Below are 19,580 nucleotides of genomic sequence, written 5' to 3'. Positions count from 1 at the left end.
TTTTGAGCTGGACACGTACCTGTGGCACCTGCATCTGGGAAACAGAGGCAAGAGGACAGCAGGTTCAAGAATATGTGAGTCTACAGGGCAAGACATTGTTGCCAAAATAAAAAGCGGAGTCAGGGAAATTGCTACAAGTTCAGGGCCACCCATAAGTATATAGCAGGCCAGTCAGTGACACATAGTAAGATCTTGCTTTTCTTTCAAACACAGAAACAAAACAATTTCCTCTGGTCCTTCCAAAGCCAAGAGGCAAACGGTAAATGTAGATAAAATGCCTGACTCTATTACTTATTTCTTGTGTAGCTTAGACCCGGTCTTTCATGTGAGAAACTGTTAAGAGAACAAACTAACAAAAATACAACAAAAACAAAACAACAACAACAAAAAAAAAAAAAAAGAAAGAAGAGAAAAGAGGATAAAAGAAGTGAGATGTTTCAAGCTGGCCTTACAAAGATGTTTAGGAGTTTGCATTTGTGAAACAGTAAATGGTATTCTAAGTTAAAAACATGCACACATGATTGTGTTGAATGCACACACACACATGCACACGCACCCGCACCCACATGCACATAGATACACAGTTACACCCCGAGAGAGACGGGCATATATCCACAAAACCAGACATGGGCATATAGTCATATACACATATCCACAAAACCAGACATGGGCATATAGTCATACACACACACACACACACACACACACACACACACACACTATTTTCAACCACTCGCCTGCCTCTCAGGAGGCCTCTGTGCCCAGCCAGCTGATCCCATGTCTGTGGAGGTGGCGGAGACAAAGGCGGTCCCATTGGACACACTTTGAACTGTTCTCTACCTTGTTTCCAGGGCGCTCTGGAATCCACAAATTTTTATCCTGGGAGCCACACCTACACACTTATCTTGATCTTCCCCAACTAAAATATTGAGAAAAGCAACTCCCAGACCTTGAATTTCAAAAGCAGACTTTGGGTGTGACAAGGGCTGAATGGGGAGTTTGCATACTTTGTGGCCTTCTTGAAGGCATGGCCTCTGTGGCCTTCAGAATATCAGTTGAGGAAACTATAACTTGAGCTGCCAGTAGAGACAGTGTAGGGGCGGATCACCCAAGGACTGACACCATCAGCAAAGGCCGAGATCAGTGTTGAAAACAGCCTGTAAAATCATGACATCTTTCAGAAAGACATTAAATAGACATTGGGAAGTTAATTGGCCATGGGCCTGAATTTCCATGGGGTATCAGATAGGCCGAGCACAGCTTTACTTTCTGTTTCTGACTGAACATAGTAGAGTCCCTATCACTCCATATTGCTTTGTGCAGTCTGTCTCCATTACTGCTACTGCTCTTTGAAAAGTTATTTCATTTATTGTTATTGTGTATGATGTTTGTGTGTGTGCCTATGCGTGTTATGTGTACCTGTGTGTATTATATGTGCCTCTTTGTGTTATGTGTGTGTGCGCGCCTGTGTATGTGTTAAGTGTGCCTGTGTATGTTATGTGTGTCTCCTGTGTGTGTGCCTGTGTGTTATGTATGCCCGAGTGTATATGTGTGCTTGTGTGTGTATGTACCTGTGTATGTATGTGCCTATGTATGTATGCATGGATGCATGTGTGTTTGTGTGTGCCTGTGTATATGTGTTATGTCTGCTTGTGTGTGTTTGTGTGTGTGCCTGTGTGTGTCTGTGTATGTGTGTGCAGGTGCACGCATGCCAAGACAAGTGTGTGAATGTCAGAGAACACCTTTCAGCTTGTCTCCTTCCACCTTGAGCTCTGGGGATTGAACTTGGGTCATCAGGCTTGTTCAGAGCATCTTTGTCCACTGAGCCATCTCACATCCCCGCTGCTGTTCTTAGAGACAACATTTTAATTTCCAGCTCTGGGCCTGCCAGTGTCTGGCCGGATGCTCATTTATCATGGCAACTCAGGCTTTCAGACTTCAAAGGTGCTTTAAAGATAATCAGATCCCAATTGCTGCAGCCTGCTGCCATGTTCTTTACCAGCTCACTGATGACTTGTTTGGTTGGCTTTTAAAGTGGAATAGGTTTTTGCTTTTATTGATGTTAGCATATCTTTTTAAGAGACACACATAGGAAAAAAAACAGAGAAGAAGAAAATGATGGATTACCTCATGATATAGAGAGACTCACTCGGAGTAGAAATGCTGATACACAAATGGAAGAAAGCCTCCCTAAAAGCCACTCAAATTCCCAAAGCCAGTTTTATCTTTGGCTTTACCCTTTAGCATCTGGAAACGCAGAGGGTACATTTCTCAGACTCCCTTACACCTCAGGTTTCCCAGGAGAGACAAGCCTCCCCCCCACCCCCCAACAAGCAAAATCACAGTTCGGGATCTGGGAGGTGCTATGCCTGCAATGTCTCAGGCAACACAGCTGCAGAAAGAGGAGGGGCAGCAACTGTCAGGCACAAGGCAATGGCACCCCTCCATCTCTGGGTCACACTCCTTCCAGCCTGAATTAGCTCTAATGGAATGTGCTGCAGTACAGCCAACCTTGGGCAAGCAATGACCCCCAACTCGCCCTGTGGGCTTTGTCCAGCTAGGCTGCTTTCCACATAAATACCAGAAGCCTCATTTTAAATAACTTTATTTTGAGGCAATTATTTGTTTCACATTCCTGTGTGGGAGATAATATATAGAGAGTCCATGAGTCTTATGGCTGCCTTCCCCATGGGAATGCCATTGGAGACTATACTTCAAGGCTCCAACAGGATTTTGATGCTGTTGTAATCTACGCTGCAATAATCTATTTGCCCTTCTCTACTTACATGTATGCTTATGAGTGTAAGTCTGCAATTCTATCATGTATACAGGTTTCACAGTCAGGATGCAGATGGATCCAGTTCCTCAAAGTTCAGCGGTTAAGGGTACAGTAGGCTGTTCTTGCAGAAATGGGTTCCCATGCCAGGTGGCCCTCAGTAGCCAGTCATTGCAGCTCCAGGGTATCTGACAACGTCCTCTGGACTCTCTTGCCACTCGTATATACACACATGCACGTGAATAAATCTTTAAAAGCTCCTTGCTGTTCTCTCTACCCTCCAACCTCTCTCCTGCTCACGTTCATTCTCCAGTTGCACCTTAGCACTTCAGGAATGTCATGCTGACAAACTACCCTGTTCTGAATATTCGCCTACTCCCAATCCATAGGTCAAACCAAATCACCAATATAACAACGTAAATAGGGTAGAACTATTACACAGGAGAAAGCCCCACTAAAGGGGGCTTCAGGAGGGTTTGCCAACTTCTTCCCAATGAGACTTCAGCAAGAAGCTGCCGTTTACCAAGCACAGAAAAGGCCTCACCATATGCTGAGCTGCTAGCCCCTGTTTAGACTTTTACTCTGAAAATGTCCAATGACAGTCCTATGCCATCTTACCTGGTTTGCTGACCACCTCCCAAGGCTGGCTTTTACACTCAGCATGATTCAACGCAGCCTCAAAACATGGCAGATATCAATGGTTTGTTCCTTCTCACTGCTGAGTGCTATTTTAAGACAGGGATGTCCACAGTCTGTTTAACCAGCCACCCTTTGAAAACACTGTGTCATTCCAGTGTATAGTTAAGCTGAGGAGAGGTGTCATGCAGGTTCTTCTGATAGAGTTCTCGCAGCTGTGCCTGTGTTCCACTGCTTTGCATTGTAATTGTGTATCAAGTGTTCTCAGGCATGCTCACATTGTTGCCCTGCGTGGCTACAATGTTTTAGGACTCCTCTCAGGATATGAGGGACCAGGTGGCTCTGTGTTATTGTCAATCTTTGATTTTATTACTGCATTGTATCTTCTACTAGGCTCATAAAAAAAATAGTGGTGTCGCTCATTCCTGTGAGCACCGTCTCACACCAACGTACACAGTGCTCATTTCCATGCCAACACTCCTGGAGATTTGTCCCATCGCTAAATGCCTCTTTTGTGGTTCTCCAGCTTGTCTCCCAAATAAAAACCCCATTTCTGTGTGGCTTTCACCACTTTTTGTGGATTTAGAATTCACTGAGTCATAGTTTATTTTTTTCTAATCCTAAGTCTAGTTCCTCTTCTGTAATGGGGGTGTGAAGGCCAAGGAATAACGAATGAATCTCATATAGGTCACTGCACTAGAACCAGAGGGAAACCTGGGAAAAGCCAGTCTCCAAGGTCGCTTCTGATTCTTTTGACCTTCTGCTTGCTTCCCAGCTTTAACTGAAGGGTGAGTGACTTGGAATCCCCTAAGTATAAATTATCTAGAATCTTCCATATGCACATAGGTCTGCCCATTGCCTGCAGCCTGATCCTTTCCTGGAGATGTGCGGAAGGAACTGGAACAATCTGCTTACTGTCTAGGAACGTGATTTTAAATGAAGGCACCTACATGGGGATGCCTCAATTCAACCTTTACAGCCGACACAAAGAGAATGGCAGGCTGTGGGCATGAAATTGAACCCTAATGGACTTAGGAGGCCACTTTCTGTGACTCCTAGAAAGGTATCAGGAGACCGTATGTGGATGGATCCAACCTGCAGGGTGGTTTTGCTGCTCTTCACCCCAGAGTCCTACTTGGCCACCAGGCCAGCCCTGGACAGGAATGCAAGTGTAGGGGGCCACAGGTGAAAATCTGAAATTTTGAGGGTACTTCTTGATTTTTCATTTCAGCAGATTGAGAGACACCTGGAAGATTGGTTAAGCACACTTCTGCCGTGTCTGTGGGTGTTCTGGAGACGGTTAAATAAGGGAGGAAGGCCCAGCCTGAATGTGAGTGGTACTGTCCATAGCCTGGGAACCCAGATGGAAGGAGGGGAAGGAGACTGCCTGAGAACTCAGTGTCCTCTGTCTCCTTCCGTTCACCTTGCAGACAGAAAGATCCATAACTAAAGTCAAAATAACCTCTCTTTAAATTTCCAGTTTCTTTGTCAGCATCGAAGATTTGCCTGACATGGTAATAGAACACTATTGGCCAACACATTCTTTCCTATCTCCCCACGCTCTCCGTATTCCACCAGCAGCCAGAGGGCAGAGACACTCTTTAGTTACAGCCACCTCTCTCTCATGCTGCTGCAGTGATGGATGAATGGCCACAGAGGCTGCCCCTTGTTCTGTTGCTGTGAGATGCTCCAGCTCAGCGTTCCCTACAACCACTGTCATAGTCTTTAATGTGGACACCGGTTTCTGCAGAATGGAAATCTCTAACTGGAATCACACGGAATAAAATAAAACCAAGCCAATAAAGTTCAGAGAAACCTGGAGTCTCCCCCATCTAATCTGGTCAGCTCACAGGCAAGCCAACTGAAGTTCCAGATGGCCGGTTTGTTAGCAGACCGCCAGGACTACAGCTCAACCCCAGACCCCTTCTCCATCTGAGCCTATGGATGCTGTTAATACCACGATAGCTGTGTGGAAAGTGTTCATTGTGTTTAGCTTGGGGGAGGGAGTGTGATGATGTCGACAGGTGTTGTGGGAAGGGTCTATAAGCAGCCATCTTGGTTTACAGAGACATCAAATGCCAGGTGCTGCAAATGATTGCACATCAAAGCTACTGAGATGGTCCTCATAAGATTATAAGCAGAGCTGCAGAAGACCTTTGCTTCCAGCCTGTGGGACACACAGTAAGTGATCCACAGCAGGGGAGACTGAGGAGGTATCACCATACAGGTTAAAGATTTGGGGATTCCAGCAGAGAGGGACATGTATATCTCACAGTTCATTTCTAGAACCTTAGCACAACTCTTGGTATATGGCAAACTCTCATTAAATATTCCATCTAATATAGAATTGCATTTTTTTCTAAGAAGGTTGGTATATGTGGCACTGCAAAGAAAGTCAAACACTGCTAACAAATCATGAGAGATTTAGAGATATCAAAATGTGAACAAAAAGTCATCTAGAAACAAAGAAATATCTTATTAGTGGAGGAGACCTTGCAGATAGGCCATGCAGGGTCAGGATTCTATGGCCACTGCTAACTGTATGAATAGTCCTACTCAAATCTCTTTAGTTTTGTTGTTCTCGTCTCCCTGGGGGATTTTTTTGTTCTTTTTTATTCTTTGAGAATTTCATATAAGCATGAATGAAATATACTCATATCCACTTCAACTTCATCTATAGTCCCTTCAGCTTCCCCATAACCCTACAATGTATCTGCCTCTCAACTTCACCACTACCTCCTCCTCCTCTTCTTCTTCTTCCTTCTCCTTCTCCTTCCTCCTCCTCCTCCTCCTCTTTCTCCTTCTCCTTCTTCTCCTTCTTCTTTTTCTTTCTCCTCCTCCTCCTCCTCTTCTTCCTTTCTCTCCTTCTCAATCCTCCTCCTCCTCTTCCTCCTCCTCATCCTCCTCTCCTAAGACCAACTAGTACTGATCATATGTGCATGCATATGAGACCAGTTTTAAAATTTTACTGTTTTGAAATTAGAAAAGGAAATAATAAACTCCATCTCAAAATGTATGTCTGGTGCTTGGGAGATGGTTCAAGGATTTAAAGTGTTTCCTGTTCTTGCAGAGGACCCTACTTCAGCTCCCAGCACCCATATCTGTCAGCTGATATCTGAAACTCCAACTCCAGGGCAGCTGATACCGTCTTCAGGCCTCTCCAGGCATCATTATACCCATGTACATATCACATATCCCTACACATAAATAGAATAAAAATAAATCTTTAATGTTTTCTGATTAGAATATATCATCTGTATTAAAGAGCTTTTTGGAGTATAAACTGTAACGTTGTGATGTTTGGAAACTATAGGTTGCATTTTGTGCCTTGAAGGATAGAAACAATTTAGTTTGGTAGTGCTATTTGCATAGGCTGCTTGTGTGGGCTCCGAGCATACTACAGGCAGATATCATTAGCCCCAGCGGTACACTAAGGTTCATTCAGGAAAGTCAGGTACCCCAGGGGTCCAATGGTAAAGGATAGAAGTTTACAGAACTTCGGCATTGCTTGGTCCACATTTTGGAAGTACTTGTCTTGTAATGGGTGAACTTTGAGTGCTTCTAAACTTGCAAGAGGGGACAAAAATCCGAAACAGAGTTGTTCTTTTGCCATTGCAGTGTTGGGGAAAGAGCATGATAAGCAAGCATGCTACCACTGAGCCATGACCAGTCTTCCCAGCTGACGGCTTAAGGGAGCTCTAGTGGTGCATGTCCATCAAGAGTTTTTGTTTCAATTACGCTGGCATCCCAGCTAACTGATGCTCTGGAAAAAAAAAAAAAATGTTCCCACATTTACAACAGCTTGCAAACCTTGATGATCCCTGGTTTTATCTTTGTTTGTTTTTACTTATATTTATTTTGTGGGAAGGTACACAGGCTTGTCAACGTGCACGCGTGAGAGAACTTAAGGGAATCGGTTCTTTCATTGCACCATGTGGGTTCTGGCTATCGAACTCTCAAGCTGTCAAGCTTGGCAGCCAGCACCCTTACCTGCTGAGACTTCTCACCAGCTCTGAGATTCAGATTTTATGAGATAGGTTTCAAGTAGTTCAAGATATCTTTGGACTCACCAAGTAGCTGAGGATGACCTTGAACTCCTGATTCTCCTGCTTCCACCTCCCAAGGGCTGAGAACAGAAGTGTGTGCCAACACATTCAGCTCGATTTGGGTTGAAAACCATTAACATGTCTAAGAAATTATTTGCTCTTACACTGAAGAACACGACACAGTTGAAAATTAGGAAAGATTTTAATTTAATTTTTCCTTCATGCCGGTCTGGATTTTGCAAATGATTTCTTAAATCTGTGTTGAGCAGAGGAGGGAACAAAGAGATCGCTGCTGCCAATAAACGTATTGAGCAGAGTTCAATATTAAACTTTTAAAAGAAACTTTTATTTACTAAAGGTTTTTTTTTTTTTCATTTGCAAAATTGTGGGTTGGTGATACAGTCTCTCTGGGGTCCCCTGTCTTTTCTTGGCTCAGATGAGAATGGAGCCTCCATCCCTATAATGTGGCTTTGGGGGAAGCTTCCTGCATATGCTACACAAGAAGGCTGAATAAACAGCTGAAAATGTGGATTTCTCCAGAGTCTATTTTCCTTTTCTGGAAGTTATCCCTCAGGCAGCATCTGGCTCTTGCAACCAACCAACAAACAACTAAACAAGCAAAACAACAACAAAGTAACCCCTCGGACCTGCTACCTAAGGAATAAGCACCAACTTCTGTATACTTGCTACTTGAGACCAGAGGAACAATAACTATCTTTGTCCTGGGCTCTCAACAAAAGTTTTTTGTTTTGTTTTTCAAGACAGGGCTTCTCTGTGTCATTCAGGCTGACCTCCAACTCAGAGATCTGCTTGCCTCTGCCTCCCCAAGGCTGGGATTAAAGGCATGAGCCACCATGCCAGCCAGAATCAGGCGTCTTTATATTCTAATAAATCATCCAAAGGATGATCTAGAGCTGATTCTGTCCTTCAATTAACTACTAGATGACTATGAAAAACGTATGTTCTTTCTTCTTCCACTGTTGTTTTGTCCTTTGTTTGCCAAGGACCAGCCTCAGCTTGGAGAGGAATTCTGAGAGAAGGGGTGTGTTGCAGCAGGGAAGCAAATGCCTTGAAGTCAAAGCATGGATCACAAGCTCATAGCTTATGTTCTGCATAAGACAGCTTTCCAGATTGCGCTCTCTCTCTCTCTCTCTCTCTCTCTCTCTCTCTCTCTCTCTCTCTGTGTGTGTGTGTGTGTGTGTGTGTGTTCTGATCAAGACAGGTTTCTCTTGCTATTCTAAAAACTCTCTGGATAGCTTTGGATCTCCTGCAGATCAAAAACCAAGTCTTTTATTTACATATTAATTCAGTCTTTACCCCAGGTTCGCCTTTGACAATCCTATGAATCAGTGTCCCATAACCCTTGCCCCTTAATTCTTAGAAAGAGGCAGCAACCACAGACAATAAGATATCTGGCTGGAACCCTGCCTGAAATTAACATTCCTACCATGCCCAGGCCTGGACCCAACCTCCCTCTGTCCCAAACTGACCTTGGACTTCGGAATCTACCTGCTTTTGTAAAGATAAACAACAACAAAAAACTTAGCTGTTTGGGATCTTGCCTTTTGATAACCACTCCCTAAATCTCTTTATCTTTTTCATTAGTATCTTTCTGACAAGCTGGCTCATAGTACAGTTGCCTCTGTTCCTTTACATCTGTGAAGCTCCTTATATAATTCATATTGCATCCTTATTTGTTGCCTAGTTGAGAAATTATACATTTTGAACTCATGTTTTTACCATTCTTTCCTACAGCCTTAAGGGCTGTCCTGAAGGTCACAGCATTCTACCATTTTGCTGAGACATTGACATGTCTTCCCAGATTGATGGTGTCTCTGACTATCACAGTCATTAACCTTGGCAGAGAGGACATTCCTTGAAGGAGGCCCTTGAAAATATGAACACTATTATACAAACAAGCCTTATGCTTATAGCAGCCATCACTCATGGAGGTCCACACCCTGCTGGCTCTGTTCCAGGGTAAGAACCGTGTCATTCCATCTATCCCTTATACATGGCCAAGCAAGACTTTGCATTTGTTGTCTCCATTTCCAGGTCTGTAAAACTAGTGTGCACTGATGGCTTCACCCTGGCCTTTGGAATGTACCCAACATTTTGCCCACATCCTGAATGACTATTATTCTCCTTTCTGTCACAGACACGTTACAACAGTGTGAGGGGAATATAACCCTTCTTTGTAGGGCAGGTACATGTACATCCTTTCCTGGGCTATTAGAAAAGCTTACCCCAAGTGAATGGGTTAAACACAGTAAATTCATTCTCATAGTTTGTAGACAAGAATTCTCAAATTGAGAGCCAGAGTCTTTTTCAATACCCTAGGGGAAAAATGTTTTCCAATTTCAAACTCTAGTGGGCCCAGATGTATACCACATAAATCTAGCCTCTGGGTTCCTTTAGACTCTTCACTTTCCCATAAACATACCTGCTTTTGGGTCAAAGCCCATCCTGATAATGATGAATTCATTACAAGATTTTTAGTTCAATAATATCCACAAAATTCCTTTATCCAAATTAGTTCATACAGATTCCAGAAACTTAATCCTAGACATATATCTCTTTTGGGGGGGGGGAGTGTCGTAATTCAAGACTTTTCATTTTTTTTCCTTTTTCTTAAAATTTTGTTTAATGTATTGACACATCAATGCACTGATGTCCGTGCCCTACATGCCTGCCTGGTAACCTGGTACCCACAGAGGCCAGAAGAGGGCATCGGATACCCTGGAACTAGAGTTACAGATGTGTGTGCATGCTCTTGTGGACACTAGGAATTGAACCCAGGTCCCAGGAAGGGTAGTCAGTGTTTGAAACCACTGAGCCATCTTGCCATCCCTTGTCATCTTTTCTTAATTAGTGGCAATAGTCTTACTATAACCCATACTTAACAGCTTTCAGCTTCTCACTGTTTTCTATTCAGAAAATCCACTGAAAGGCTATGGAGTTGAATGAATCCCAACACAAAAGACACTAAATGTGCCTAATCTAAATTTACTTTTATTAAAAATTTAACCCTTTCTCTGGAAATATCCTAAGCATTTTGTCAGGTGACATTTATCTAAGATGTGGCATGACTGACAGCCTGAGGATAGCCATTGCCCTGAGCCTGAGAGAGACTGAAGCTCTGACCCTCAAGGATGCCCTGGACTCTCCCTAATCACCCCCACCCAACTTGTCTCACCAGGATGAGAAGATTGATGAGCTGCCTAAACTTTTCATCTTGGTTGTTCTGAGGCCAACTTAAAAATGATGTTTGTTTGTTTGTTTGTTTGTTTGTATCATTGTCAGAAGTATTAACTCCTTAAATCATATTTTAAACTTTATCTATTATCATTTCAAAACTCTGCCCTACCTACTGTGTTTCTTAATCTATGCCTTACTCTGTGACTCTCTCTGAAGTTGGCCCTGTGTAACCTTCTGCAATACATCTTCCAAGACAAATAGATTAACCTATATGCTTACTTCTATTCTCAGGTCCCCCAAATATATACATTGTCAGAAATTCCACGGGCTTTAAAAATGTTTCCCAGCCTCCAGTGATCATCCCAGTGAGAGCATCTTGAAGGTGTGGGATCTCTATATGAAAACTGTCCATAATGAATTCACCTGTTAAACATGACCTATAATCAATGCTTGGTTTTTGGTTGCCACTACAAAATGTCTGTCATAACCAATTTATGATCAAGAAAATTTCATCTGGTCTCATTGTTGTCAAGGTTTCAGTGCATGGACCATTGGCTCAGTCACTTTTATACCTGTGGTAACACAGTGTATCATGGTATATGGCAGAAGGGGGGTACTGCCTTAGAGATTAATGGGGAGGCCCAGGATGACAAAGGGTTGTATATTCCCTGTATTACCTTCTTTATCTTTCCACATCAGCACCTTAGAGCTTTGTTGTGGATTTTGACTTTGGCCAATACCCCTTAGATTGGTTAAGGCTGGGGTCAGAGGCCAGGTGGCAGGCCAATCACTTTGTTTTAGGATAGTCACCTCAGCTTCTGTGTCAACCAAGCCTTGAAATGGCTTTCCATCCAGCCATAGTGTCATCATAGGGTTTTGTTTAACTATAGGCTGTACCCAGTATGCATCAGAGGAACCAAAGCCTTGATCCCCTCTTTTAGGATTCTTATATTTGTGATTAGTAGGGAACAATGGAAGTAACAATAGTTGAGCTATCCTCCTTCCTGTAGGAATGGTGACTATATTTTGAATTGCCTGTGCCATTAGCTTAATCTCAACTTGATAATCATTGTCTATAACTCCAGGAAAAATTTGTAGTCCCTACATAGTAGTACTGCTTCTTCCCACTATCAGGCCAAACACATTTGGATAGAGTGGTCCAAACACTCCAGTGGGCAAGGCCTGAGGTCCCATTTCTGGGGTTAATACTGTGTGGGTGGCAGAACTGAGGTCTAGTCCTGTGCTTCCTGGTATTGCTCGACTAAGTTCTGAAAGGGATTGTTGTTTGCTGGTATAAACCTGACTGCTCCATAAGCCTGTTTTGGCTTGTGTTGGTTCAGGGCCTGGAGCTGTCCCCTGTTGCCATTTCCCTGATTATGAGAAAGGGTCTTTCCTTGTGAGTCTCTTTTGGACCTACATTCACTAGCCCAATGCCTTCCACGTTTGCAAAGTGAGCAGAGCCCAGGCTGTTTTCTGGGCTGTCTCTGGGTTAACTCATTTTCTGCCTTGCAAGCTCTTGCAAAGTGTCTAGGCTTGCAACATTTAAAACAGGCCTTTTGGTTTCTACTAGCCAAAAACTCTCTTACAGATTGTCCTTGCATGGCAGCTGCCATAGCTAAGCCCTGTTGGTAGAAGGAACCTATGTCAGAACAGAGTCTGATATACCCCGTAAGGTCTGGTGTGTCTTTTTCCTGTAGGGTCTAATGGCCGTTTGGCAGGCAGGATTGGCATTTTCATATGCAAGTTGTTTCACATAATCTACTCCTGCCTCTGCATTACCAAAATCCTTCCTGCTGTTGTCATTAATCAATTAACAAAATCAGAAAATCGTTCATCAGGTCCTTGTCTGACTGCTATTAAGGATGCACCAGGGTCTCCCTTTGCTGGGAGTTTATGCCAAGCCTTCATGGCTGCATTTTGAATTTGAGTGAATAAGCCTGGGTCATATTGCATCTGGTTATCACTAGAAGCAAATTGCCCTTCTACTACTAAAGCATCAAAGGACCAACCATTGCCTGCCTGAATGTGTTTCTTAGCTGTTTCTTTACAATTCTCATGATACTCTGATCTCCAAATAAGATAGTCACCACCACTAAGAACTGCTCTCACTAACGTATTCCAATTGCCAGGAGTCAGCTACTCCTCTGCAGCAGATTCTAAAATTGCAAAAGTAAAGGGAGCAGTGGCACTGTATTGTGATACTGCATTTTTAAATTCCTTAATAATTTGAAAATTAAACCCTGTGTGATGTCTCCAAGCAACCCCTTGATCTTCTCTGGTCTCAGATACAGGGAAAGCCTCAGAGTCTCCCTTCTCTGGATGATCTGTAGCTAATCTAAAGCTAGATGATAGGGGCTGCCTTTGGACTCTGGGTTGAGGAACGCAAGGAGTCAGGAGATTTTCGCAGTTTACCTCTCAAGACATCTTCCCTGTCTTTAATTTTTGTAGCTGATTAATTAAGTCCTGATACTCTTTTTCCAACTCTATTTGTTGTTTAAGAAAAGATACTTTTTCCTGTAACTCCCTTCTGGGATCTATAACCACCATCTCCATTGCGGGAACATTTGGAGGCGGAGGCGCATAGAGAGGGGGCCTTCGGGAAGAGGGCCATTCAGGGTTGTAATGTTTGACTGTCTCTTCCTCTAGGTCAACACAATCTGGCTCTGACAAATCATCATCAACCTTTGGTTATATTTTAGATCCTAATTTCAGATAAATACATTTCTTTTTATTTTGAACATGTAAGATAGCATTTAAGGAATGAAGCAAAAGCAGACAATTAACACACGTGAGCAGTAAACAGCAAAATAAAAACAGAGAGTTGAGTTCAGGCTGACTTATTTCTTGCCCCATTTTCATTATCATGACTTACTTTTCTCTACGCAGCAGAATCCCGTGGTGATCACCTTCATTTCACTTCTGAATTTTCGGCAGATCCTTCTTCCAGCAATGTTCCTCACTGGGTCTCTCGTTCTTGCTGCCCCACATTGGGAGCCAAAGTGTCAGAGACCACTCTGCCAAATGTTAGAACCTGCACTGCAAAAAGCTTGGGGGCCAAAATTGTTAGAGTCCGCACTGCCCCAAGCTTTGAAAGCTAAATTGTTCTGGCTCATACTGCTGCTCTGGTCCATGGGTCAGGATTCAGCAAGAGAGAGAGTGAGGGCAGACACGAAGAATGGAGACCAGACAGAATGTGATTCAGTCCCGTTTATTCTCAACTCTCCCTTCTTCTCTCTTTCCAAGTCCCTTGTTCCTAGTCCAAGTCCCAAGTCTCGAGTTACTAGTCCCTAGTTCCTAATCCCTAGTGCTTCCAAGTTCCAAGTTTCCAGTCCTGGGTATATAAAACAAGATGTTATCAGAGTGTGTTCAGCTGTTGTCGGCTGTTGAAAACAAGTCTCTTGTCAGGGTATATGGCTCAAGATGGCTGCAAGGCTGATAGCCGCCTTCTATTGGGTCCCCACAGGGTACCATATCCCTGGAAGGGGGTGCCTTATCTCCTAGAAGCCAGAAAGCCAAGAGGGAAAACTCACTCTCACAAAAAAGTCCCTTCATGTAAACCATAAATGGATAAATTCACTGATGAGATCAGAGGTTTGATGTCCACTTACCTCCCAACCCACCAGCAATACTACTGCATGACAGTTTGCGGGGGGAGGGGGGGCAAGCCTTCAATTGAATTTTGGGGACATCTAGGTGATTTACAAAACAGAGATTGTTAATATAGCTGAATGAGCTGGAAAAACAAAAAAAAAGCTAGGCTCTCCACATGTGGGCTTGGCACGAGAACTGCATCGACAGATTCGCCATAGGTGTCAGATCTTTCAGTGGAAAGAACTGCCAACCATACCTGCTTCCTTGGCTTACAGAATTGTTCTTTGACAAGAGTTCTATCCCACTTGCTTTTTGCTTTCATATAAGAGCAATACGCAAAACGTCTTAGAACAGTGTCATATCGGAAATTCCACAAGGGTGTTTCTCAAGAATGGATATATGTGTGAGAGAACAAGGAAGGAGAGACTCACAGAAAGTGATTGGTTACTGTGCAGTCCCTCATCCTGTCACTCTGCTTAAACATGTGTTCACTCTGGTCCTTTCCTGCATTTCATGCTAAACAAGGTCTTCCAAGTTCCCACCAGTAACTTCGGTGTCTGAGTCATCTACAATTCCGTTCTAAATTCTGACCTGCACTTTGCAGATGCCCGTTATTTTGAAAGTTTCTTGTTTTGTTTCTAGTTTTGTAGAAGAAGCTTTTCTCTCTCCTTTTGCTCTTGTCTTGTTCAAGGTCTGAGCAAAGTTTTTTCTCATATTGTGAGAAAAGCTGATTCGAGAGTTGTGAAGGACATGAGTGGTTTACCATATATGTATGCCTGGGGCTTTCATATAAAAATGAGAAGTATATAATGCTTCATTCGTTTTGTGTGTGTGTGTGTATGAAACATTGAATAATTTTACTGTCCTTGAGAAATAAAAAATTACAGTAAGTCCAGAATATCTGTTTATTAAACTTGTTTCAAAATTCCAATGATAAAAGTAATTTTGATAGTATTTTATTATTGATTATTGTGCTGTGTGATGTGAAGGCAAGCAGGTATCTATGGCCCACCTGTGCTCTGCACTGGAGGGCAGATCTGTGGGTAGCATTGTGATCCTCCTCCCATGCCACACCACCAGATTTGATTTGATTTGATTTGATTTGATTTGATTTGTATGAGTTCTAAGCATAAGACAGATTTGGCCACCAAGCCAGGCATCAAGCTAGGAAGAACAAAGGACTGTCATCTGCTTTGCCCCTGACTGATATAAGAACACTACTACCAACATGGTGTTTCTTTGCTCATAGCCTGGGGGGAGGGGGGGATGAACAAGTTGTTAAATTAGAGACATAGCCTTATCATCTAGCTGGTTCTTGCACTAATGAGTTACAGGAATCTGGAACAGATGCTTATTTCATGTTTTTGTGACAGACATGGCTTTTATTTAGCTTTAGGGAAATTATGTTTGACACCTTCGGAGGCTCTGCTGAGGTTTCTAGATGGCTTGCCTTCCACAGCCAGACGCTCTCCTGGGCTCTGTAGGTCTTGTTCACAGCTCTGAGTGCATTCTCACAGGCAAACTAGCTGCTTTTGTTTATCCCGTCCCTGTTTCTCTTTTCCCAACTACCCCCTATTTAACCTTTGTTTCCACTTCTGAGCTGAGTCTCGAGATCAGGTGATGTGTTCACGTCTATCTGATGTTGCCATTATTGGCTAATGGTGGGTATAGTCATTAGAGAGTCTGTGAAAATTAGAGATTTCTGTACCCTGAGACAATGTAAAATAGTGTCCTTAGGAAACAGAACAGAACTGTCTGCTTTGAGAATTTTTTTTCTATTTGTTTTGTGGGTTTCTTCTTCAAGGTCTCAATGGGTCCATTCCTGTTTTCCGTATTACTCTGCCCTCATGACATCATGAAACCTCAAATGTAAGTTCTGTGTGCTTCTGATTGAGAGAAGACCAGGCTTCTGGATGAATAGGTTGACACATTTATATGGATCATAGGCCATACCAATCTACATTGTATGTTGATACATTGTATAGTCTGCCAAAGCCACTAAGCTCTGTTCTGATTGGTTTATGGGCATTTGTGAGAATGTATTTAAAACTAATAGTTTCACAGCTTCCTTACAACAAAGAACCCTACTCGCTAATATTTTATGTGTGCTAGCCTTAAAACCAACAATGAAAACAACAGAAATGTCTTGAAGCTGTTCATTCAGAAGCTACATCTAAGAGATTAAAGGGCAATTTCTAGTGGTCAGACAGCCAATACATTTGCCTTTTGAGGTAGAGTATAATAGAATGAACAATGTGTTATACTTTACTTTCAAAAGGAAAATAAAGGCCTGGGCTTCAATGTTTTGAATTGAGAGATTGACTGGCCTAACCTTTCTTAAAAAAAGTTTTTGTTTGTTTGTTTTTGATTATTTGTTTTGGGTTTTTTTATTTACTTACTAAAGGACTTATGTCACTCACAGATGTTTTAGATTGTGAGAAATAGAATGCTGGGGAAATGTTTTGTACCAATGGTAATTGTGTTCCACAGTGTGCCAGTTTAAGCATAGTCAACAAATCAGTTAGTTAATGGAAAGTTCTTAATACATTCATTGACTTGCTTAATATGTATGACTTGCTTGACTACCTGAATACTTGCTAATATCTTTGTATGACAGATTGCCAACAAATAAAGTACATGCGTGCATTCTTAGCTTCTTTATTTTTTTAAATGTCAGAGGGCAGATAAATTTCTTAGTGTTAACAAGTGTCCATTTTGCCACTTTAAGAAGACAGAAGGTATATAAGTAAAATTGACCTGCAAAGTCTAACGGATAACTACAAAGAATCCCTTCAAGTTTGTTAACAAGCTAACCATAGCCACTTCCTAGTCAGTGGTTCTCAACCTTCCTAATGCTGCAACCCTTTAATACAGTTCCTTAAGTTGTAATGATTCCCAACCATAAAATTATCTTTGTCTGCTACCTCATAACTGTAATTTTGCTACTGCTATGAATCATGATGTAAATATATAATATGCAGAATGAATTTATTTTTATTGCTTCAAAGGGGTCCTGACCCACAGGTTGAGAACCATTATCCTAGACCTTTCTGTGACATATTTCATGCTTGGGTGAAAGCGTGAGTTAGCACGAGATCCTACTCAGAACAGTGAAAGCATCAGAATGCCATTTAGCATGAAAGTTAATGAGGTACTTTGGTTGGGTAAAGGAACAGTTTTGTTTAAAATTAAACAAATAATTTCATTGCTCTTAATGTTGTAAAATGTAAATGTGTACTCTTAGATTTTTCAAAACTTACTTTAATAAGGGTTCTTAAATACTTCAACCTCCCTTCTAACCCACCCACCAAAGACAGGGTTAATAGGACAAGTGGGATGTGGACCTGTTTAGAAGTACTTCTTTGGGGGAAATTCCAAACACAAATAAATAGCAGCAGTCCAGTCCAATTGGCAAATACTAAACATGAATTAGTAGCAGTGGCTCCATCCAGAAGAAATAGTGAGGGTCTGCCTAATTGGCATGAGTCTGTAGAAGTGACAAGAAGTAGCCAGAGTGCCATGAGAAGTTCTTTGTTGCATTTTTCTCCATGACTTCATGACAAGAGAAGAACAGTGATGACCAGTGAAGTATTGCAAGGTAGACAGACGCAAGAGCGTTGGTCACTGTCTGTTGGGTTGTACTTATATTCTTTCCAAATATCACACATCCTCTCAAGTGTTTGCCTCAGTAAAACATCCTCTCACATACCTGCTTCAGCAAAGCATCTCCTCATCAGACAGCTTCCAGAAAAATATCACATGACACAACTGAGTCTCCAATGAAACCAGGAATTATTTTCATAAATGTGATTTACAAAGAACAAAGTTCATATTCTTTCAAGAGGGAACTCTGCCTTAATTCCAGTATTGTTTGAAAGTGAGTCTGCAGTAAAACATGAGGATTCTCCTAAAGACGACACTATTTTGATGACTTTGTTCAAGAGCTTTTTAAAGAAGAATGATCCATTTAGTATCAAATAGTACTTTGATGGATAGTTTTATGTCAACTTGACACAAGCTAAAGTCATTTGTGAGGAGGAAACCTCATCTGAGAAAATCCCTCCCTCAGTTCACATCCTAGGTTAGACTGTAGGGTATTTTGATTAATGGAGGAGGGTGCCACCCCTGACCTAGTGGTCCTGGGTTATATAAGAAGCAGGCTGTACAATTCATGAGCCAGTAAGCAGCACATCTCCATGGCCTCTGCATCAGCACCTGCCTCCAGGTTCCTGCCCTGTGTGAGTTCCTGTCCTGATTGTTTGATGATGAACAGAGATATGTAAGTGTAAGCCAAATAAACCCTTTTCCCCCCAAGTTGCTTTTGATCACAGTGTTTCATCATAGCAATAGAAAGGATGACTAAGACAAGTATATTGATCCAAAAATAGAACTCAATTTCCCTTGGCTAAAAGTGATGACTTTGTCTCAGAATATTGATCTGTTTATATTTTTCTCCTTCCAGAATATCTGATAAAGAGAAGCTGGAGCACATTCCAAGATTTAAAGTATACACCTGTAAATGAAATGCCACTATATGTGTAAATATGACAGGCATACATATCACCTATTATGCTGTCTGTAGAGTTGCCACAAAGATCTTGTGATCCTCCAATTTTAAAATGTTTTCTTCGTAGCCCTTGACATAGTTTACTGTTCCTTCCTTTAAGGAATGAGAGATGTCTTGGGTGAATGTGTATTGTTTGACCTGGCATGGCCATAGTAAGAATTTCAAAGCCTTACATCCACAGGAAATGGTAAGGACTTCCCATGATTTTTGGGCATCTGTTTAGAGCATATGCAGGAAATGTTTATCATAGCTTTCTTCCCCTGGGTATTTAGGCCCCTTCAGAGAGACTACTCCCACCCACATTATATATACCTGCCTTCCTTTTCAGCCATATACAACAACACCACATCTTTGTTCATCTGTATGTAATAACACTACTTCCCCGTTCAACTGTCTCTAATAAACACACTAAGCACCCATCATGTTGACTGTTCTTCATTAGAGAGCCCAGTTCATCTAATACCAGCTTTTCTATGTGTAATTTCCTCATTCACTCATTACGCAGTTAGGCCAATCCATAGAGCTATGTCAAGTGTGGCAAGTGACACCTGAACAGGGACATGAACCATGGGACTCAGATACCTCACTATGGGAAACTCTCACTGGTCAAAGGAAGGAACATTCCCAAGAGAAACATGAAAATAAAGAAAAAAGCAAAAGATAAAAGTGAACACAAATGAGGGATGTGGAATCCTAAGAGTGAGGTCCAACACACAGGACAAGTAGAGATAGGGAGTTATCTGTGGCGTTTTGGGGAAGATTTAGA

At 42.1% G+C, this 19,580-nt stretch overlaps 1 non-coding gene across 1 annotated transcript; it reads right to left on the bottom strand.

Moving 5' to 3' along the window:
• Nucleotides 1-15,361: 15,361 nt before the first annotated feature.
• On the bottom strand, nucleotides 15,362-15,505 carry LOC117722136 (small nucleolar RNA SNORA48). Its single transcript, XR_004608521.1, has one exon. It is a non-coding gene; the product is annotated as a small nucleolar RNA SNORA48 (small nucleolar RNA).
• Nucleotides 15,506-19,580: the final 4,075 nt, after the last annotated feature.

This window comes from Arvicanthis niloticus, chromosome 16, assembly GCF_011762505.2.
Source record: "Arvicanthis niloticus isolate mArvNil1 chromosome 16, mArvNil1.pat.X, whole genome shotgun sequence".
NCBI lineage: Eukaryota > Metazoa > Chordata > Mammalia > Rodentia > Muridae > Arvicanthis > Arvicanthis niloticus.
Note: the sequence above shows the minus strand (reverse complement) of the source record. Positions and strands in the feature narration are given on the sequence as shown.